General features: G+C 39.2%; 1 protein-coding gene across 2 annotated transcripts in view; it reads left to right on the forward strand.

Annotated features, from left to right (window-relative positions):
- Nucleotides 1-23,861, forward strand: part of LOC129720896 (toll-like receptor 6) — a 173,507-nt gene that overhangs the window by 108,196 nt on the left and 41,450 nt on the right. The window contains exon 3 of one of the 2 annotated variants that reach the window (XM_055672784.1): nucleotides 17,831-17,862. The exons of the other annotated variant lie outside the window; for it this stretch is intronic. The gene's annotated coding sequence lies outside the window, so the exon portion shown is untranslated. The remainder of the gene's footprint in view (nucleotides 1-17,830; nucleotides 17,863-23,861) is intronic. 2 annotated transcript variants of the gene reach the window in all.

A 23,861-nucleotide genomic window follows, 5' to 3' on the forward strand; every position in this document is an offset into this window, starting at 1 on the left:
AACGAAATTCGAAAAGTCGATTTCCATTGGTACTACCATATTGCGTTGCAAAGCGAGCGAGAAGCAAAACCTTTCTCCTCCTTTCTGCGTGAGAACGAGACAAATGCTACGCTTCTTAAGTCTTTTGCACATACGCTTTCGAGATATTATTTCTTCTCTCGCATTCCCCTGAGTAGCAGCAAGCACGCACTGACACGTAAAAACTCTTTCATATTGCTACTCAACGACTGTAAAAGAGTACGCGAGTTCCTGCTAGCGAGTAGGACTACCCTACTCAAATTGCTAGACTAGGAGGAGTGCTAGAAAAACTGTGCTCGAAAACGAAAATGCTCTCTTCATCTACCCGGTTTTGCTTCGTGCACCGACAGCCGAAAGTGGGGGAAGAATTAGTAAAGTATCGCATACTGGAACGTGGGTTTTTGAAGTGAGTTTTGTATAGCAGTCTAATGCAAAACCAGCCGAAGCAAATCGTTACCGAAGTAGTCCGTTACTCTCTTTGAAATATTTTTTTTTGTTCCTCTCCAACTATCGTAATGCAACCTGAAACAATTTATTGTACTCGGCTGGTTGTGCTCGCGAGTAAAAGTGTCTCGGGAGCGAATGCGAGCAAGGAAGACAGCGAGAAAGAACAAGAAATAGCTTGAATGGAGAATACTCTAGTGTGTGATATCGGCAGCTACGAGAACCTGAATTGAGATGTTGCATGTTGTTTATGAGTGAGACTAACAACACTGCTGTCATGTGTCTACCATAACCCACCATGCGTCTCCATTGAAAAAAGCTACTGCAATACAAAAACATTAAGCGATACGGTTTTTCAATCTTCCATGACGGCAGAATATGGTTTGTATGTATCATGATGCTGCATTACGTCTGTAGTTGATTTACGGCCTCTGGACAGTCATCTCGGTTCTTTGGCTATTTCAGGCAGTTTGGTTGTCTACGTTTAAAATTCCCATATTAAACTATATTTGGTCATTATAGGTTGTGATTTTAGAAACCCAAAGTAGCTATGTACGTAGGTGGGATTATTTTGTTCCCAAAAATACCCATATTTAATTATATGGGCTGTTATCCAGAATTTGAAAATCACCATTCTGGATTTCATGGATTCTGGGGTCGATTTACGGCCTCTGAGCACCCGGTTCTAATATCATCCATATTGGATGGTATTTGGCCATTTTGAATATCACTATGGAGTGAGGGGTCGGTTTGCGGCCTTTGAGGTTCACTCCGGCTGAAGTACGTGTATTGGATTACATCTGGTCTTTTCAGGTTATTCTTTTAGAAACCGGACGTTGCCGTTTTTAATTTATAAATACTCAAATTTTAGGATATTAGGCAGTTTGAGGCTGTTTCACAGAATTTTTAGTTGGCATAAAAAAGAATTTTAATTTAAAAATAGATTCTGGGGTGGATTTACGGCCTCTGCGTATCGTTCCGGTTCCGGAAATACCTTTAATGAATTGTTTTTGGCTATTTTAGGCTAGTTTTCATAAACTGGAAGTTGCTATTTTGGATTTTAAGGATTTTAGACCATTGCTATGCTCATTTTTTTAATTAGTAATGAAAGAGGGATAATTAGATGTAGTTTCATTCACAAAATGTATGTGAAATACTAAATCAACAAAGAAACGTAAAGAGAATGTTTTTTGCTCTTAACTAATCTAAACATATAAAAATGCAGCTCTGTCTGTCTGTCTGATTCATATAGGCTTGGAAACTACCGAAACGATCGGCGTGAAATTTTGTGTATAGGGGTTTTAGGGGTCAGGAAAGGTGACTAAGATAGTTCGAAACTCCTCCCCCTTCTGCAAGGGAGGGGTCCAATACAAATGAAACACAAGTTTCCGCACATCTCGAAAACTAACCAAGCAAATGGAAGCAATTTTGGCATGTGGATGTTTTTAGGAGTAACAAATATGTTCATGTTGATTCGACACCCTTCGCTCTTCTGCAAGGGAGGGGTCCCATACAAATGAAACACAAATTTTTGCACATCTCGAGAACTAACCAAGTAAATGGAACCAAATTTGGCATGTGGATGTTTTTAGAGGTAACAAGTATGTCCATAGTGGTTCGACTCCCCTCCCTCTTCTGTGAGAAAGGAGTTCATAACAAATGAAACACAAATTTCTGCTTATCTCGAGAACTAACCAACTAATTGGAACCAAATTTGGCAGGTGATTGTTTTTAAGGGTAACAAATATAATGGTTTGACGCCCCTCTCTTTTCCATAAGGGAGGGGTCCCATACAAATGAAACTCAAATTACGCACAGCTCGAGAACCAATCAAGCAAATATAACCAATTTTAGCAGGTGAATGTTTTCAGGTGTAACAAACATGTCCATAATGTTTCGACACCCTTCCTTCTTCTGGCATGTCTCCAAATACCATTTCGAAATCCAAGATGGCGACTTCCCGTTTCTGAAAAATAGCGGCGAATGACCATATACCAGCAAACATGGGTATTTCCAGAATTGTTATGGTGCACTGAAGCCACAAATCGACCTCAGACAACATTTCGAATTGTAAGATGGTAACTTCCGGTGTCTGGAAAACAGCCTAAAGTGACCAAATACCACCCAATATGAGTATCTCGGGAACGAGAATAAAGCTGAAAATTGACCTCAGACACCATTATGAATTGTAAGATGGCAACTTCCGATTTCTGAAAAACAACCAAAAATGGCCGATTTCCATATAAAATGAGTATCTTAAGAACCAGAATGATACAAAGGAGCTAGAATCGACCACAGACACCATTTTGAATTCTAAGATGGTGACATCCGGTTTCTGGAAAACAGCCGAAGATGACCAAATAACACCCAATATGGGTGTTTTTCAAACCGACGCTGACACTCAGGGGCCAGATATTGTCTCCAACTGCCATTCTTAAATCCAAGATGGCGACTTACGGTTCCGGATCACCGGATCCAGAATGATACAAGGAGCTATAAATTGACCTTAGACAACATCCGCAAATAATCGAATACTAAAAGCCATAAGTTGAGGATGTTGCCATTCCGATAAAACCAATTATTTTTAAACGATATAATCCAATCGCAAGGAATCAATAAATTTGAAATGTTCAAAATTATTAAATTAAACACTAAACTAGGCGAGACGAAGTTTGCCGGGTCAGCTAGTAAGTAATATTTATCCTGCTCTGGAATCCTCAAAGGGTCACCTTAAAAAAACAATCGCCGTAAGTTTCGCCACTCGGGAAGGACTCTAACGGGTCCCAGTCTATTTGAATTCATTATTTCTACTCAACCAGTTTGGATTGCACAAAACCCAATCCGTTCCCAAGGTTCGGGTCCAGCATCCGGTACTTAGCGACATTTTCCGCAGTTTTTACTGAATCGACTCTCGTGAATAATACTATGTGTGTGTAGGTGCTTTCCTCTCGGCTACCGGCAAATTTATCGAGAGTACATAGTTTATATCCCGGACAGAAATGTTAGCAGTGAAACAATTATGCATGAGTCCGCGTTCCATTGGTTCCCTTGACGGATGACGAGCATTTCGTTTGCGTACTCTCGAAAATTTATAGAGGACGGTGTGGAACGGTATACTTGCTTTCCCGTTCGTGGTTCGACAATTGAAATCCGTCCACTTGCTCACGGCGATGAGTTTATCGTTAAATTGTTCCCAGTTGATTTTGGAACCCGTTCATTTATGTGATGGAATTTAAAGTCAACTTTCCAACTCGAGAAAGTTTTAGAGCGTTATTAGTAGGAAAACATTCTTGATTGTTATATAAAATGCAAGCTGTTTGAGTACCACTTCCGAAGCAACTTTAATGACAGAACGAGTGTCGCATCAGTGTGGGGGTGATAAGGTCATCGTTTTTATTTGCTAACGAACGACAGTTGGATGTTTTTGCAAATTGAAAAATTCCTCATCGTACGTCAGTTTTACGTGAAATTTCTCTCTGTCGTCATAAAAGTTAAAATATGAGCAGCAACGTCAGCCTACGCGGGGCGGTTGCGGTCATTCAGCTCGGGACCTCATCTTGAGTACGTCTTCTCCAAGCCTCGAGGAGGCATTCTTTTGACGTCGTAACTGGCGCTGCTTAGGTTAACCGCCAAGTAGCTTAATAATAATTCCCTTCCATCACCGCACACGGCATCCAACGACTGCGTCGTAAGGAATTGTGGCTTCGTCTGCTCAGTTCTGTTTTACGAGACCTGGCAGTACGTTTTTTTATTAGTTCTTTGGTGTTCACAATTTAATCTACTCGGTGGTAATTCCAGTAGAAAAGTACCGCTCAGGTCGTTATCTGACTTCAAACACGGGCTATGCGGAGCGCAGTTGGACTGACGGACAAAGATTTACGCTGACAAGCAAATTTGATAGTAGCGATAAAGATGACCATAGGCTATTAGGGAAAATTGATACGGAAATACCTACGGTATCGAAATCCGTTAGGTTTTATATCAACGTTTCATTTACTTAAGCTCCCGGTTTTATTTTATCACTTTATCGTGCCATTCAGTTTTACATGGAATTAATCAAATCGTTTGTCTGTCATCAATTGAACAGTATATCTAAGTACAAGTTTTCCCAAGGAATATATAAAAAAATCAGTTGCCCTACTTTAAACGACCAGCAAAACATAGCACCAGTCTAAAGTTTGCTGCAATGTGCAACAAATTGTATGCATTTCTAAAGTAACAGAAAGAGCTGATGCTGTCAAAAAATGCATTCGGCATTGTGCAAGACTTGGCTTTTATGAGGGCTCTGCGTCTATTTGTATGTACGTGTGTTTTTGTGAGAAGAAGCCGCTGCACTGCTGTGTACAAACATTTCATCTGGCTGTTATTATTGTTAGTCAGCATGTTTTCCCACAAAGATAGCACAAACTGTCAGTCGCTTCTAGACCATTTCGGTTAGGTGTAGGACGCAAGTGAGGAAAAACTTTATTCGTTTCTCCCACCCCAAAGGGGTGGGTATATGGGTATGTGTGTGAGTGTTTTATTTCTCACAAATGCTCAACTATCTTTGCGGCCTGGTTTTCTGACTGGTGGGCTGGGGTGGCGCACGGAAACACGACTTCTTCGATAAGCGAAAACTGAGAAAAGCGGATGAGGAAGGAAACCTTCCGAAAAGCCATAAAGTTTCCCATTTCTCATCAGCAGACAAATTCCGACTTCACCCGTTGGCGCACCATCAGTGTGTCAATCGCACGCCAGCCTTCTGTATCAGCCAGCCTGGCCACCGGAGCCCCCTGCTAGCTGCAGTCTCCGATAACAGAAGCCACGTTTTCCTTCGTCCGCGTCGGCAGTACGTATTCGCACGTGTGTCACGAAGCGTTTCACTCAATTTCACTCCACTACTATAAACTTTATAGAATTATAAAGATGCCAAAAATTATTATTGTTATTATTATTGCACTTCATTCTGTTTCGCTTCAGCTTCTACGGGTGGCGTTGGCAGGATCGGATGTGCTGTCGGAAAATTTGTTAATGTTCAGCGAGTAGGAAACCTGCCAACGCCACCGTTCTCTGGGAGCAGTTTCTCAAACCCAACTTTTTCCAAGCAGTAACTAAAGATTGTTGGATGGCAGACAATTTTCTTTCTCAAATTGAACTCAACAGAGTGGAAACTTTTCCGCGTGTCTCGAAGGTTACAAAACTTTTTTCGACTTTAAACTTAAGGAATAAAATTCCTCTTGTTTGACCTTTCCGAATGGGAATCAACAAGGGCAACCCTGGCGTCATGGCAAAGAAGCCGACAAAAATCAATATTAAAATAAAAATTTATTGTTGTGTGATCGGACTTTCATCGCCTGCAATATCCCCGTACTGGCGTGGTCCCAGATTTGCGATAAATTCTGGATCCTGGGCCTTTCCGAAGCCGATTTTGCAAACACACACTCACACTCACACACACTCGACCGTACACAAATCCGACCTAACGATCCGGTTAGCTGACAACTTAATGGCACTCCGGTTGCCAAAATCGAACTCTCGGCATATTATTGTGTCTCTCCGATTGTGTGTGTGTGTCTATCGAAATCTCAATAATGCAAAGCAAAGCAGCAAAGATAGAAACACTGTAGTAGCTCTTGCAGCATAACAAATTATCGTAAAAACACGTCCGCACCGGGCCTGATAGATGACCGGGCGCCAACCCTCCGTAAACCGCCCACCGAAAGCCCCAACCGCAAGCAGTGGTGGTGCGGTACGGATTCAATCGACTCCGCCTAGTGGAGTGGATTTAGATACATACATCTTCGGGGGGAAGTATGGGCCGTTATTCTTTCGTGGAAATGATACAGAAAGTAGAATCGTATAAATTTGAATTAACAGAGTGAACGCGGAACGAAATTTAAATACTTTTGTTTAGGATATCACCGCGCGTGACCTTGGTGGATTTTTAAGCGATTTTAGCTATAAATACGCGGAAGTCGTAAGAATCACTAAAGGCTGGAAATTTCATTGGAAATAGCAACAACTGAATGATGTTTTCACTTTTTAATTTTATTCAAAAATCAATGCAAGAGTATTCGAATATGACTCACATAAAAACTACTCGAATATTCTAGCAATGACTTTGACTGAAGTGCTCGAAAGTGAAATGCACATTTTTAATTAAAATCGAAAGTTAACAGCGTCCTTATCGCCTATCGATTTTCAATTAAAAATGACTTGGTCAAACCCTGATTGCAAGAACTGTCTTTTACAGGTGTTCTTTAATTCATATTTCCTAAAGGTCGTAGTGGTTGGCTTTCAGAAAACAAATTAGCAGCTGATGTCTAAGTTCAAAGAGTGAACAGTTTCAGCCACCTACCATATGATAGTCACTTCTAGTTTATGATGTCATACATAATTTCATGAAGCTCTAATGATGTATACAAAAATACCTTTGCTCGTGCTTGTACAGAGAACATTAATGTTTCGACTGAAACGTTCGCTTTAATCTGTGATACCAAACGCTTCCAAAGTTATTTAACAACAACAACAACAGCAACATATCGCACGAAATCATCACCATTTTCACTATCGTCAGACCGACATGTGCGGAAACTCAAACTTCAATTGCATTCGCTGTTGCTGCTGCTGCTGCTGCTTGCCAATTCTTCCGGAAATCACGTATGCGAAATATGCCCGCCGTTCATAATTGGAACACTTACGCCACCGCGTCTCAGCATCGGCAGCGATTCCTAACAGGTCCAATATCCTTCCGTCAGCCTCGAAGAAGCAGCATCACGCTTCAACCTTTCCGTACCCCCGATAAGAGTGTTGAAAATATTCTGCATTAAAATAATTTCCTCCCGTCCCTCCCCCTACTCTAACCCGGCAGACCCAATCAGCAGACACAACCTCCGTACACAAGAAGCTGCTCTCGTCGTTATTCGAAGCAGGGATCCTTTTGATGTTTCTGGCGTGAGCTAACCCGGTTATGCAACTTATCGTATCTTCTCGCCCCCTCGTCTGTCTCCACCTGTTTGGCGAAGCTGCTGCTCTATATGCTCAGAGCATCATGGCAGCATGGCAAACATCCTAACAATGATGGCCTGCACTCGACACGAAGTCACACATCAGTCAACAACATCCGACTGTCTGGTCTGAGCGGAGCGGTCTGAGACTGACTGTCGAACGAGCAATAAGTCGGTGTAAAGCGAAACGGGCAAAACTCTACACACGGGCATGGTATTTTTTATTCGACCCAAAATTGTTAGCCCCCTCGTTATGAAGCGTTGAGGTGTGTTTGTGGTAAACATAGCATGCACACGCACACAGAAGACGAATATTCACCACCCCAGCAAACTGAAAATTCACCTCACTTTGCTTTGGTGCGTTCTTCGGTTGGTAAAAAATATGCTTATGGTGAGCATTTCCATACCAGCATTTCATCAGACAGTTCTAGGATCGCCGCTCTGGCTCATTGTGGTACCTCGTTGTGGATGTGAGGAAGGTTGCGCTGTACGATGCGGCGGCCCGTCAGTCAGTGCCGTTGTTGCATGTAAATTTAGGTTAAACGGAGTACATAACCCTTATGATGTGCGGGCCCTTCGTTCGGGCGGTGGGCATTCCGTATGCACTGCTTGCCGCTCCCGAAGGGTGGTGACCCTGTTAATTATTTTCGTTCTTGTCCGGATGATGCTTGGTGATAAGCTGCACAGCCGGGAAGCAGCCTCTTTCGACTGGGTTTGCTAATGTAATCTCAGAACCTCAAAACGAGATGAATGTTGAGTACACATTTTGTGTTTGTTAGTTGTTAGTACATATTTGTGCAATGAAAAATGGCAAAAAGTAAACGATTTTTTTTCTGTTGATCGATTTTTTGTTGACACTCTTGACCTTTGCGACTTTGTTTCAAAAGTTTTGGCATTTGTGACATCGTATCAGGTGCATAACTATTATTTTTGTTATACTTAAACAAAGAGGCAATAAAATCGGTCGAAAAAGGCAAAATACATACGAATCTCGGAGAGCTGAGTGGTATATACAGGGACTAGACAAAATGATTAAAACAGGCAAAATTTTGTCAATATTTAAATGGCCAGAACTTCACGAAAAATGAGTCAGTTTTGACGAAATCGGTTTCATTTGACTGGGAAACTATCTCAGTTTTCTGGTATTACTTAAGAACTTGACGTGACCAACGGACACTGGAAATATTCCGGATTTGAGGAGTGTGTATCAAAATGTACATTTTTGCAACGCGTAGAACTTTTCTGACATCTTGTTTCTTCTAGGTTTATATGTTCCCAATAAACTAGAACTCATTCCCAAAGGTTGAAAATCCGTCACGAAACCATCGAGATATGAATTAATAAAGTATGGGTGTTGTTTTAGGCAGTATTTGTTCTTATTGGGTTAAATTTTCCTTCGGCTCCCAGTACCTTAGCTGAACTTAATCAAACTTTGTGGGTGTGTAGGCCTTATTAAACAAAGAAACTTTGCAAACCTTTTTTTTGAACATTTATCCTGGTTAACATTTAAATAGGTTTGAAGAATTTAAACTTTCTTCTTATAAATCAATATATCTAAATAATGACGAGAGATAGAGAATGGGTGTCAATGAATAACTTCTAGAAAATTATCTGAGCTTCTATTCAAAAATAATAAAAAATTGAATTTATGATTCTACACAATCACAATCATTTCTCGAAGGTTCCTCGACGGATTTTCGAGCCTTGGGTACCAATAAATTTGGAATGAATTTTAATTTATTGGTAAGATATGAACCTAGATAAATCAAAATGTCGGAAAAAGTATACACACTTAATTTAGCTCGGCAAACTTTCCAACAGCTGATTGAGCTCGGCGAAGTTTTTAACGAATGTCAGCAATATATTTCGACGAACATTCAGCAAATATATCGATTTACCGTAAACCAGCAAGTATTGACGTTTCGTTTGCCGAAGTTCTTCAAAATTCTGCCGAGAACTTGTAGAACATTTCGCTGAGTTTATCAGCTGTTGAGTTCTCGGCAATAAAATCTAAGTGTGTAACGCGTTGCAAAAATGCACAATTTGATACATACTCCTAAAATACGAAACATTTCCAGTGTCCAGCGTCAAGTTCTCAAGTAATACGACAAAACTAGGAAAATTTTCCGGTAAAATGTAACCTGTCTCATCAAAATTGATTGATTCTTCGTGAAGTTCTGGCCATTTGAAAATTGCCAAAATTTTGCTTGTCTCAATCATTTCGTCTACTCCCTGTTTATTCTTCTTCTCTCTACTTTCAATCTCCTCTAATTTCTCTCTCTCTCTCTCTCTCTCTCTCTCTCTCTCTTTCTCCCCTTCTCTCTTTCTCCCCCATCCCTCTCTCTCTCTCTCTCTCGTTCTCTCTCTTTATCACTCATTCTCTCTCTTTATCTCTCGTTCTCTCTTTTTCGCTCTCTCTCTCGTTCTCTTTTTCACTCTCTGTCTACATGGTGCGCCATAATTATTGCAACACAAATGCAAAGTCGGTTTGCGGGACGATATTTGTCGGGACCAGTAAAAGAATAACAATCAACTAAACTTTCATGCAAGACGGAGCCCCGGCTCACACAAAGCAGACCGTTCAATGCTGATGCAAGCAGGGTTGATATTTGTTGACACTCTTGAGTGAAAGTGAAAAAAAGCATCCATAAACGCTATTTTTTTACAATCCTTTCAGAGTTCTCCCTTCCCGCTTTTTGCCTGGAAGTGAACTGTCAAAACACCTCATTAAATTTCATGCGATGGAAGCAAGACAATAAAATCAGTTTATCAGTTAACGAAGATTGTCTAGGCATCGGTCAGTGTCAGTGAAAAAGTGTTTCGGTGAGGTTCATTTTGGTTGAGTGGACTGTTTGTTTTTTTCGCTTTGAAGTGAAGATCATTTGGTTGGATTTGTCGTCAAATTTTATTCCGTAACCGTGAACGATGAGCGCGATCTATTTCATCTGAGTATAACAGCACGTTACAAGGACGAAAATCTAGTGTATCTGAAAGAGTGTTGCTATCATTGGAAGTGAAAATTGAAAATGATTGGCTGTAATCTTCTAAGAATTTTGCTGGGGAAAATGACTTTTATCAGCACTGGATGCAAGTCCAACTTTCCTCTGTCATCACCAAGAATGAGTGGCCTCCGAACTCGGCAGATCTCAACACGATAGACTTTCAATGAGGGATGTTAGAAGCAAAGGCCTGCTCACGAAAACACAAAAGTTTGGACGAGTTGAAGAAATCTTTGCTCAATTTACTGGAAGGGAAGGTACTCAAAATGACATTCGGTCCGCCATCGCGTCTTATTCTAAACGTCTCAGAGCTATCATCAGAGATAAACGAGGACACATTGAATGAGTTGTTGTTTTTTTAATTGTTTTCACTTAATAAATTATTTTTATTTCAAAAGTCTTCTCTTACTTGCCAAAAGCATGGTTAACAGCCCTCTGTTTATTGTTGCAATAATTATGGCGCACCCTGTATTTTTTTTCTGTCCCTCTCACTTTCTTTGTATCTTTCTCATTGTCGATATTTATTTATGACTATTTTCGTCTGTCTTTTTATGTTTATTCTTCTTTCCTTTTTCTTACTGTTTTTTGTTTTGCCGTTTCTTCCTCTTACTGTTTTTTTCTTTTCTTTTTCCTCATTTTTCTCTATAGTTATGATAGGTTTGAGTTTTAAAAATTCAGAAGAAACGCTAAATGATTTTTAGAATGGAACATAAAACTTTGAAACCATTTTTGATGTCTCACATACAGTACGAAATTCTTTCTTTCTCTCTTTCATTCGCTCTTTTTCTTTCTCTTACTTTCGTTTAATATTATTATTTTCCCATCAGAATCAGTAAGTAAGTACATAGATTTTGGCGAATGAAAAGCAAAGCCTTGGTGCTACATTCCGATTCGGAACTTGACCTTCTGTTTTTATACACAGACTTCGCAGCCAACTTTTAAGTGTACAGGACAATTGCGGGGCTAACGCTACGATCCTACTGACGCCAACAGTCTCTCCCAAGCCGGGACACGAACCTACGACGACTGGCTTGTTAGGCCAGTATCGTACCTCGAGACCATCTGGGAGATACACACACATACACATATACACAAAAACACCCACACGCCCATATTCATACATACACACATACATACACATACACACACGTACATGTACACATCCACACATCTACACACAAATACACACGTACATGTTTACATCCACACACATACATACATACACATACACATGCATACACACACACAACGCACATGTATGCACATACACACATATGTCTATACCATTGTTTTAAGTAATTCCTTTCAAGCATTTTTCTGATGTTCCCTGCCATACACGGCGCACAATTCGATTCTAATTAGATTTTTTTATTTCAAAAACGAGAATGTGCGTAAAACCGAGGTATTAGTTTGATTAATAGATATATTGGCTTTTTAGTTAGTTCAAAAATGAGGACTTTCTGCTGATAAAATATATTTAGATGTTAAAGTCAAATTATGAAGCAAGTTCGTGTGAATTCAACTTTTTCGCTAATTGGCCAAAATAGGAACCCCAAGTGGCCAATTTAGAAATTCTATGGCCAAAATAAGAGCGTATAGAAGTGAGGATATCATCTCGAATCCAGAAATACCCATATTGGATGATGTTTGGCCATTTTAGGCCGTTTTCCAGAAACCGGAAGTGAAGTTCTAAACAAAATAGCGTCTGGAATTGATTTCCGGACTCTGAGTATCTTTCCGATTCCAAAAATACACAAATCAAGTGGTATATGCTTGTTTGAGCCAACACAATATTGCTCTCAGGATGAAAAACGATAGGAAGCTAACAACTCGAACGGCGTCTTTGCTCGGTTGAGCCCTTTGGAATGCCAATTCCAGTTGCTGCGTCACGTTTCGAAATGGACTGTATGTAACGACTTTGGCAATAGAAATGCACGAAAATTCTAACTCTTCAATGTAATTTTTATTTTCTCTTCTCTTCACTTAAACTGTTACTTGTTTACATTTCGACGGTTATAAACAAACTTATAATGTACTATCGGCGGCGCACGTCCTTTTATATGCGCGAATTCTCTTTTCCCCTCCTTCGTCCTCGCGTAGCAGTACACTGGCGTTTTTGTTGTTGTTTGTTTGTTTGCGCAAAGATCTCTCTCTCGTCGCGGGAAGATCAATTGAGCGTAATCGGGAGCATTCTGGAAACCTTTATTTACATCGTAGTAGGTTTTACGATAGTTCATTCAGTTTTTGGTGGTTCTAGATGATTCCAGATGATTCACTTGTTGATCATTCAACAATGCTTATACTAGGCTGTTTTATTGGAATCGGAAAAAACGAAATTTAAATTTCGTCTGAGATAAACTGGAAGTCATCATCTAAAAAAAAACATATTGGATGATATTGTGCCTTGATTGCAGCTCTGATTGGTCGAAATGTGCTTTCTAAACCAGTCACTACATTTTATGATAGTGCAATAAGAAGCATAACACAGCTGAATTTCCAATCGATTACTACAAAAAGGGATGAAAACTGTTGAAAACTGACTGAGGTTTTAGCATTTGGAATCGTACAATTTTCGTGACGCTCTCGATGATTGCATTATTTCAATTTGCACCCCTTTCCCAGAATGTTGTCGCAAGATGAATTCTACGTAAAAAAAAGTGCGTCATCATTGGACAGCAAATGCTCAGCAATATCAAGCACTCTTTTTACGCTATCTCCTCACCTGTATTCATTTCACTACACGAAATTCGCATCTAAAAAAATGGTGATGATTTGAGAGGAAAATGGGTAAAGCACACTAAATTTATGTACTATTCGCTGGGTAAATATGAATTTTATGATTTTTATGTTTTTTCAATTGTTACTAAACTAAAATACCCTAGGGTTGTATGAAATGGTGACGTGGGACTATACACTGTAATTAGGGGACTTTTTGTTACAAAATATACAGAGTCTGCAGACAGAATCAATGTGTTTGCCCAGCGACTGTACGTATATTTATTTTCAGCCTCCCCTGGAAATAAATTTTTGAAATATATTCAACAACATTCGAAAGAAAATCGTTTATATCTGACGTTATTATGCCCGTAGTATATTTTTGTGCAAACCACATGTATTTAACAAGGCACAAGCATATCGTGCTTGTTGAAGAAGCACCAAAAATTTCTCGTAATGCGTCAAAGCCAGAATTAACTCAATATCCTAAAAAACCAAATCCAATAATACTGACGTTATCATAATGAATGGTTTTGTCTGAAATGTTAAAAGATGTTCTGAATGAATCTTAGCAAATAAACAAAAAATTCACAAGCGCAGACCCTTACTCTTCTATAAATGTATATATTTAGGAATTTACTCTTTCGATAATATCTATGATTATTTAGTGAATATCGAAGATAAAATTAAATAAATATCTGTTGCAAAAATTTAAAATTCTTGTTGAGTAATTTATGGTAATCATATTTATGAGATAAACTTTCAATCACCATCAACAGCAGCATTGCAGTTTTTTCTCGATTGTACACGTATAGAAATGAAACTTTTCAAACTTTTTGGAAAACTTTTACCTTCGAGACATCATATGGTGTCCATTCACGTCGTCTGTGCTAGGAATGCTCGCATGTAACTGGGTCATTGTTTGCGTAAATTTGTTATTGAAACTTTTTATCAATTTTACCGCTTAGCAATGAAATTAGAGTGATAACTAGCATATTAAAAAATTGTTACACATTTTATCTATCCAACAACATATTGGTTAGTGTTATCCATCATGTGGTTATGCTGTTATTAACGTTTGAAATCTGACGCAACATTTGCCAGTTTTTTTTTCCAATTTTACAGAATGCATCCCAGTATAGTAAACAAAGACGTAGTCCCACGTCAAAACATGTTATTTTTTTTGGGGAAACTATGCAAAACGAATAAGGGAGAAAAGGATGCAGAAGATAACGTAAACATTATCTCTGGCGGCGTATGCCAAAATGCCAATTGTGCCGTAAAAAACTAGTATTTTTAGAGACTTTTCCTGGGACCACCGAGAAAGAGAAAAGAGCATCATAAAAATCCAAATGTGTAGATTTGAAAGCATCAAGAGATTATCTTTATGGAGTGATTTTTTTCGCTATAAAGAGACTCGACGGTATTTGAAATTGCAATTTTTATTTTAGCTCCGCTTATTGGCCGATTCCATACAAAATAGCCAGATGATATATTTTACGGCTGTTAGGCACTGCTGATATGTCGAAAACAAGAGTCTAACGTAATACTCTTCTATCGACACAAGAACGATAAACCTTGCTTTCTTCAGTCATTTTGCAATCACGTTCAGTCGGATAGAGCATCCGTCTTTTATTGCCAGCACATTTTTCATTTCAGTTAAATCCTCTTTCTGTCACACTGATTTAATGTTTTATTTTTTCCGCCCATTCACGCGATCCATTGCCGTAAATATTCTCGCTTCTAGAACTGTATCGCCGCGCGTTTATCTTACTTTGAAGAATTACCGAAATTGCCCTAACTTACGCTAGGCGGAGTGTTGTTAGTCAGAAACCAAAAATCACGCGAAAATTGAAATTCGATTGACAGACACCCCGAGTTCGCTCGCTCGCTCCGAAAGTACGGGTGCTTAGTGACAATCCCCGTTCCATCTATTGGTTTTCCAGCGAGGTTTACTTTTCTACTTTGCTGTGCACATTCTCGGGAAACACCCGGATTTAAGCAAATTTTATATCCAATTTACGTTACGCTCATCGTCGATGCTTCTCCCTGCCACCGCGCTGTCACCTACCACCACCAGATTTCCGGTCGATGGTTGATGGTTGCCCGTTGGATTGAAATTTATGTTGATGTTTATTAAATTTGGACCGCATCCACAGGCAAAGGCGCCACCACAGCGTTCGATTTTTAGTTGGTGTGTTCTTTTTTCCACTTTTTTCTGCATCAACCACACCGGCAACCTACAAAGTCATCAAAGAATTTGGCACGAATTCCAGAGCGATTTCGGTTGCAATGATGGCTTACTCAGCTGCCGAGCTGCAGCTCGTAGCACAATCCATTTAGCAGGAGAAGGAGATGGTGATGGTGGCTTGTAACTGCCACCGAAGTTAGCTGATTCGATCTACTGAGCGAATAATTCAATCGGATTTGGTGCAACTTTTGCCACTGTTTGCCGAACGGGTGTTTCCAAATCCGATGAATAACTACCGAATGTATGGATTTTATTGGAAAGCGGCAGCCGATAATCCTCTATTTGCAGAAAAATGAAAATAGTTCCGAGGAACTGACGAACGACGGGCAAGGAATGCTGCAAAATCAGACGAATGATAATAACAGTATTTTAGGATTGAATTAAATATAAATTTAATAACGACACTCGTGTTTTGAGGTTGGGCACGGATGGTGAGTAGAGGAGGGATAAAACAACTTCACTGTGAATCAAGCTTTCTAGTATGGGTTTGAAACACTGCAGGTGAAGTTGCATCAACTGCCATGATTCTTGCTCGAGACAAGTCATACAAAAGCGAACTTGATCCCTGTTCGCTGACCAACCAGGGGAACCGATGGAAATCTCTAAGCCTTTTAAGAATCAATTACACCTACTTCAACGTTCATTTGACGCAAATATCCGGCAAAAACTGCGCGCAGAGCTTCCCAGCGAACGCCACCAGAATTTGTTAATTAAATTTCTCTCTCGAATGGAATCCACTCGCCAGGTCCGCTGCCCTGCCAGTAGCCCCTGCTGGGGACCGCAAAGATAAAACTATGAATATGTAGATACGACCGAAACCATGACCCTCGGTCGGTCGCTGTTCCATGAACTCACGTTGCCAGCTCCGGCAGCCGCAGTTGTCAGGTATGCGTTGTTGTAGTTTATGCGAGCTGCTAGACTCTAGCTGGTAAATAGTTTTTCTGGTACGACGCGATAACGGCGTCCTTGTTTGGAGCCGGTCAGCTGACCGTAACCAACTGGAATCCGGTTCTCATCGGAAAATTGTCCACAATGTTCCTGTGCCGGCTATCCACAAAAATTCTCCCCAGCTATCAAAAATTACATATTTTTCATGAAAAATTCCTAACTAAAGTCGCCGTCTCCGTCGTCGTCATCAGAAAATTAGTTCGCAGAAACGCTCTCGCCTGGTCGTTGTGAATCCTTTCGTAGTAAGGTTCGATGGCGGCCAAACAATCATGGAGTCAAAATCGCTGCTGCAGCTTCTGTTCCAGCCGAGCCACAATGTCGCTGCATCCGTTGCGCTGTGGCTAAATTTATGTTCCTATTCGCTAGGAAATTGTCCGGGCTGGAGCCCGGTGGTAGTTTTTTTTCGAGACTAGCGTACACAAACGAATTTGCTGGAATTATTTTTCACTGGTCGTAAATTCCGACCAGCTATGAGACGAATTGTGCGGAACTCTGTTGTACTCCATATGGGATGGGAAAGGAAGATACTAGGCAATGGGCTATGCGGTCAGAAGGCTTAGCCGGTACCGGGTGCACATTTACCGGGTTCCAATGTGTACTGTCGGGGCACGGTTTTGGTCACACCGTCCCACTTTCTCTCTCTCTCCCACTGAACTATATCGCATTTGCACAATTTCGGATGGTGTTTTTGTTTTAGTCCTTCTCTCTGCGCTCTTTTCTAGTATCGTCACTGCACCCACGGGGGTGGCTTAATGTACGAACAACGAGTAATAAAGCTTGCGAGTTCTAGTAAATCATCATCCGGTTTTTACGCCGACCGGAAAGGATGCCAGGAAAGGATGGGAATGCACCAGCATCGTCACAGCCACTGCGTTGTTGCGAGATGGTTGAATGATGTCCGCTCTTTTTTTTTTCCTGCTAATCAACAGTTCGCATAAAAGCGGATTAGTCTAGTGGCCGTATGTGGGACAATTTGTCCGCAAAAAGTTGTGATTCGTGGTTGCCGCCGGTTGTTAATTGTCGTCGTAAAAATAGCAGTAGATTCAGGCAGCAGTCATGTGCGCGAAATGTGAAAAAACTGCATTGAATTTTAGGCATTGCGAATTTCAAACATGATGCTTAAAGAATTGCTTCTAGTCAAATAAGATGATTGGATTTTATAGCAGTTGTAGATTGCTCGCTTCGTTCAAGCATTATCTACCCAGGAGTTTAGTTCAATTAACTGAGTCGTGCGCCGTCTTGAAGCACACAAACAGATAGTCAGCCTGTATTGCAAATATTTCTTCTGTTGTTAAGCGACCCTCTAGATGATTGAAGAAATTTTTTGGCAATAGCTATAATCGAGCCGCATCCATAAAAAGATCTGCTATGTATAGCTTAGAGGAATAATCTTATTGTGAGTCGAAACATCGCCGAGTATATCAAACGAAACTCAGTGAATAATGAAATTTTCTCTTTTGTTTTTACAGATTTCTATCAACGGTTGATTAGACTGAATAAGGTAAAATGCTTATTTTTATTGTTATTTCTAAAAAAAATCAATCGTCGATATTAAGTTAAAATTAACAACGGTTTATGAGATTGAACATGTTGATATTCTTAATTTAGGACCGTTAAAGCGTTTCCTATATTGAAATATTGTACATTTTTTGAATATTTCAGAGCTCTAACCTTGGCCGGATTTGGGTGTTGGAGGCTCGGGGCAGATATTCTCATGGGGCCCTTTTTATATAGGACATTTAGAGATAAGATAATTGCAAATTGTGAAACGACGGTGAAAGGTGACGAGCAAAAAAAATGACTTCACTTTGTCTTTCTATCTGTTATGGTTTCGAGTGGTGGCTCGTGTCTAGTGAAGGACTAGAAGGGCCCAGGGCATTTGCCTTTGTGACTCTCCTCTCTCAAAATCCGGACCTGGCTCTAACAAGATTACTAATATTACATAGTAATTAAATTCACATTAAAAGTGCACTTGGTGTTGGATAAAAACGCTCAAGTTACTGTAAGTTTTTATTCACTCTGTCAAACAAAACTTTTCGGATCTTGAATTTATAAAACTAATTCACTTATATTTTTGTTTGTTTTGAGCAAAGATACTGATTGCTGACGATAATCGCGGTTTCGTTGATCAATATTTGAGCCATAACTTTGCCTCATTCTTGAGTCATGAATTATTCAAAGGGTTCTTTACTCAACTTCCAATCAGACCGGATCCTGAACGACATTTTGCAATCCTGGAAAAATGCGTACCTAATACATATAATAAAATGGATGTGGAGTGGAGAAGAGAAGTTTGATATGAGTGTTTCCCGAATACTTCCAAAGATTCGATTTTTTTGGCCATGTAGTGGAATTTGTGCTTCTTCCGCTTCCTAGGTTCCTCTAAAATAAAATCTTTGACACGCCGAGTAAATGGAGCTAACTTTACTGTTTTTCGAAAAAACGCAGTTTGACAAGAAGCGTTTAAGTTCCAGAATCGATCGTGGATCTGAATCCTGTCAGCCTTCCCGATCTAGTTGACGCATTCTTGTCGACATTTATAACAGTTGATTGCCTTTATGGCATGTGACTTGCGCCTCTTTTTTGAATAGCCCTCTTTTTGGCTTTTTTTTGGTTCGCTTCTACGTGGATCTATCCGGAATATCTTCAGTATCGAAAAAACTTCTACCAGAACCCAGGGAATCGTTGCAAGATATCTGTGAAGGTGATGCTCGAGCCTCGAACGGATTTTAATCATCTTGACATTTGTTGTCGGATGAACTAACTGCAGTTCTTCCGGCGTCAGTTTCTCCATCCTTTCATCGGTTTCGTACATCATGAGACTTTTCAACGCCGATTTTTTTTAAACTGTTCTCATGGACATATACTTCCGAATTGAAAAGGGGGTTGACGGCTTTTCACGGCAACGAATAACAACACGTTAACACGCAATATAGCCTCACCATGGCAATGTGACTGACTCGGTGTAGAATGTAAGGGCAAGTCAGTCCATCTCATGATTTTTATCATTATTCAATTATTTCAGTGGTTTATACAACGTAATTTGTGCAGGCTAGTATGCAAACTGTATTATAGCATGAATATTGTCAAAATAATTCATTTCACATAAGTGAAAACTGAGCGTGAATAAAATATGTTTCAAAGCTGTTTTCTCAATATGGGGTCATCCTCATACCACGTGGACAGATTTTAAACGATTTTGACCCCTCCCCCCCTTGGACAACTGCTCATATAAATTCTGAAAATTTTGTATGGACCGTGGACATTACACAGAACCCCCCCCCCCAAGCCACACGTGGTATGTGGATGGCCCCTCTCGTATTTTCACAAATGGGACTGACTTGCGGTTACCGGCACACACTGGGGCAGCCCCATACAAAAGCTCAGACAAAACCTAAAATTTTATTTTCCGGAATCATGTTCGAAATCGATATTTTGCAGAAACTAGAATGCCTACAGACCAACAATCAAGCATAGATTGTGAAGAATTCGCATGTTTTAGTACATCGTGAGGTAGGAGAAGTTGGGGTTTAACATTTGATAAACCAAAAAAAATTATTTCGATCATCTTTACCAACCTACAAATCTTTACCAACCTACAAATTGCAGGAGCTCCCAAGTAATAATGATATTATGCATGAAATATTTTTAATATGAGTTAAATTAAAGGAAAAAAAAACTTAGGTAGCTGAGTATATTCTACTATACCACGATTGAGCACAGCGTTTCACACAGATAAAAAAACCCAATTTTTCACTAATTTCAAACATTTGAAAAAGTGATTTACTAGCGAATACCCTCTCTATACTCTTCTCAAATTTGAAGATGCTAGTCTCAGCTATTCAAAAAACCCAACTTCAGCTGCCGCTTTCTGCCCCTTCAGAAGTTATTTGATTTTTGGTACAGCATGTTTTTAAGTATAAATCGTATATAGTTGATCAACTACGCATGACACTTGTGACCTCTATAACATGAATCTAAAAAGTTATTAGGCTTATTTTTTTAAACAAAGTGATTTTGATAAGTATAAACTTAACTAGACCAAACATTGAAGATAGAACACAATCATTCGAACAATTTTGCCGAAGACACCAATATTCTATTACTAGAATTTGAGGAATTATGGGGTTTTGTTCTGTGAATAATGAAACTAGTTCTATCTCGTTAACAGTCAATCATCCGAAATTGATGATATGAACAACTTTTCTGAAAAATCAAAATGTCTAGCATCATTAATTCAGAAGATAGATGTCAGCGCCATCTGTAGGAAGTAAATTGAAGCTACTTCAATACAGTTTTCATAAAGATATTTTTATGCTGTACAACATTGCCAAAGGCATAAACACTGTGCAAACAACCATTTAGAAGTTATAAGGTTTTGTCGCACCAACAGACCAATCTGCCCCACTGTGCGGCAGTAAAATGGTATATAACTCCCTAATTTGTCCTCTAAAGGACAATTTGTTATTTAATTTAATATCGAATATGAAGCTGATTGCATCTCTGTGCCATCCATGACAGTGGTAATAAGGCATTCCTTGTGAAAACACAGTAGAAAACTGTGAACTGAAATTTTGACGGCTCATCTATTTTGAGAGTGATTCCAGAACGTTATTGTGTTGTCAAAATGAGGCAATATCAGATTCATTGTACATCCCTATGTAGCCGAACTTCCTGAGAGACATAGTTTTACGTCAAAAATTGGAAACGTCTTGAACATAGAAGGCCTCTAAAATCTTATCAGAAAAAGTAATTTGGTATTATTTAATTTTATAAATTTCAAGCAGGTTTATTTTCATACATAGACATTCCGTATGTGGTCGATTTTCAAGGGATAGAACCAAAGTGTCTTCAGTAAAGTTTTTCTACATAAGATTCTCTACAACTTTACTAAAGGCTTCACTTTGATTTGACAAGTAGTTATGAAAAACGAAATTTTCCATCTCACTCTTAGGTGGAATAATCAAAAATCTATTTGCATCTATAGAGTTTAAATGACGTTTTTACACTCAAAAAGTTGATGAACATGTTTTTTACGGTTTTAACCACTGCGTGGTGGCTCGAAGTCGGTAATTTGTGGCTTCAACACCGTTTCACCTTGATAAAAAGGAACAAACATTACCCTGAAAAGTCTGTGTGAACATAGTACATATTGCAACAATACATGTTTGGCATATATGTTACACCTTTACCACAACATGCCAATTTTGTGACAGTTTGTTCGTTATTTGTTATGTAAATTTACTGCGAACCAGTCACGGGTGCTGTATTTTCTTAATAAGACGCTTACAGTTCCTAGTAGTAAATAGCACTCTGTTTCTTAATAGTATACTCGCGATTGGATGCGGAAAACTCATTTTTACTACATCAATTGAAAATATGTGGTCGTCCTTGAAAAGACGGTTGGTTTTAGTATTAACAAACAGGGGACATGCCTGTATGTCGACGGTGCTTCCCACATAGAAGGGAGATCCAAAAAACATAGCGCTGTGGAAGGTGCTGTTTACTCTGTTGGCCCGTCCAAAATGGAAGGCAGTGAGATATCTGAAATCGCCGCCTGCTACAGCACTGCATGCTCCTGGTCGATCCAGTTTCCAGTAAATCATCCTCTTGCAATAATCATATGATATACCGCTACCACTGCCTTAACAGATATTGCTATCCGCTGCTGCCATCAACTGCTTCTAAGTTGGGAACGACCATCCATTAGTAAAATGATTGTTTAAGCAGAAGAAGGTTTTTATACAGCCATGCGGGCATTATCGTTCGATAAGACCGTGTTAGAAAAAGCAAGCATTAATCGATCAATCAGAGGTTGAAATCTACATTTCAACCAGGCTTGACAATTTCTAGTAGTACAATAGTTCGAATAATTAAACTACAATTTTTTGCTTTCTGCATTACTATAAAATCGGTTGGAAACTGACTGAGTTTCAAATATTTGAAAGTTTACAATTCTCGTGACACTCGCAATGTTTTTTTCAGTGTCTTAATCTGTACCAATACATATGTTGCTAAAAACATATTTCTACGCCAACAAGTGTATGAGAATCTATTGGATTATATGCACTTTGTATGCTATGCTGAGATTAACATCGTCTTCCATCATATGAAGCTGGCTGCTTTTTGATTGACATTCAATGTCATTAAAAAAAACGGGGAGAGTATACAATGGCTTCATTTGTAAACGATATCGCAGCGTGTTGTCTCAGCAGAATTAGTTTCCGAATTCAATTTTTATGCACCAACCCGAGAATTTTTATGCCGTACCCTATTTGCTTAGAACCATCATTGCACAAAACATTCAATGTCATTAAAAAAAACGGGGAGAGTATACAATGGCTTCATTTGTAAACGATATCGCAGCGTGTTGTCTCAGCAGAATTAGTTTCCGAATTCAATTTTTATGCACCAACCCGAGAATTTTTATGCCGTACCCTATTTGCTTAGAACCATCATTGCACAAAATATGCAAAAATGAACCAATAATAACACTGCGAAGCCACTGATTTTGCAATGTCTTGGCTGAAATTTTATCAGTATTTTAGGTCCCAGATACTAAGGACACAAAATTAATTTTTATTTTGGTTTTATAAAGCCTTTTCCGGATTTTTTTATAGTAGGGAGTGTATAAGTATTTTCATAATTTTGTTTTCCTCATCGTGGCTTATTTGACATGGAAAGTCTTCTTTTACGCTGAGATTTGTAAAAAAAAATCAGCATAAAAAAACGCGTAAATTCCGAAATCCACTTAAAAACTTCTTTTTCTAAACGTTTTTAATCATTTCTGCTAAATTCTTACGAAAAAATATCAATAGTAGTGTTACTTTCGCATGCGAATCGTGCTGAAAATCGAGAAAACATATTAAAAGATTGGGCCAAATAAGTGAACTGGATTAAGTAAACTCATTTGACACTCTTTGACAATGAAACGATTTGACAATGAAAAAAACAATAAAAACATACCGTGTAAAAACTGATTTTCCTGGTAAATCCGCGCAAAAAATTCGGTAAATTCCAAAATGCGCGTAATCCGCGAGTCGCCAACTAGAAATGAAAAATGACGAATACTATTGTTGTTAGTTTTTCGTATATTTCCTGAATTCCTGATTACGAGTCATGAAAATTTGAATACTGGGGGCTTTTGAACATTTCACACAATTTTACCTAGCTTTGGAGTCTTTGTCTTATGACCATCAATATCACATGATTGCGGGCACGGAAGTACACATACCTTAGGATTCCATTCAAAACTACTTCATATTACACGAAAATTCAAAACTTTTTTATCAATCAAAACTCTCACCAGTTGCTCATTCCCACTTCCAATGCGTTTATGTCCTTCTCCTTCGTGTGAGAAACAGGTACGCTAAGTCTGGTGGAAATTGGTTCAGGAATTTCAGAGTTATGAAGCAGTGTTTATACTGGTAAGCACAGGTTTTGCCCTAGGGCTCGAACTGGAAATAAAGCTCGCGTAACTTTTCAAAAGGACCTTAGTAA

The sequence above is a fragment of the Wyeomyia smithii genome, chromosome 2 (assembly GCF_029784165.1).
Source record: "Wyeomyia smithii strain HCP4-BCI-WySm-NY-G18 chromosome 2, ASM2978416v1, whole genome shotgun sequence".
NCBI classification, from domain to species: domain Eukaryota; kingdom Metazoa; phylum Arthropoda; class Insecta; order Diptera; family Culicidae; genus Wyeomyia; species Wyeomyia smithii.